Below are 212 nucleotides of genomic sequence, written 5' to 3'. Positions count from 1 at the left end.
TGAACTCTAAATAGATGTTTCATGAATTCATGAATGCATATTTTGCTGCCCTCCCACAGGGTGATGGCCCTGACACAAGGGGTGCAGCCTCCCAATAGGAGGTTTGGCCCCCACACAAGGGGTTTGGCCCCCCAACAGGGGTTTCAGCCCCCATACAAGGGCTAGGGCCCCCAACAGGGGTTTTGGCCCCCACACAAGGAGTATGGCCCCCC

Source organism: Alligator sinensis, unplaced genomic scaffold (assembly GCF_000455745.1).
Source record: "Alligator sinensis unplaced genomic scaffold, ASM45574v1 scaffold105_1, whole genome shotgun sequence".
NCBI lineage: Eukaryota > Metazoa > Chordata > Crocodylia > Alligatoridae > Alligator > Alligator sinensis.
Note: the sequence above shows the minus strand (reverse complement) of the source record.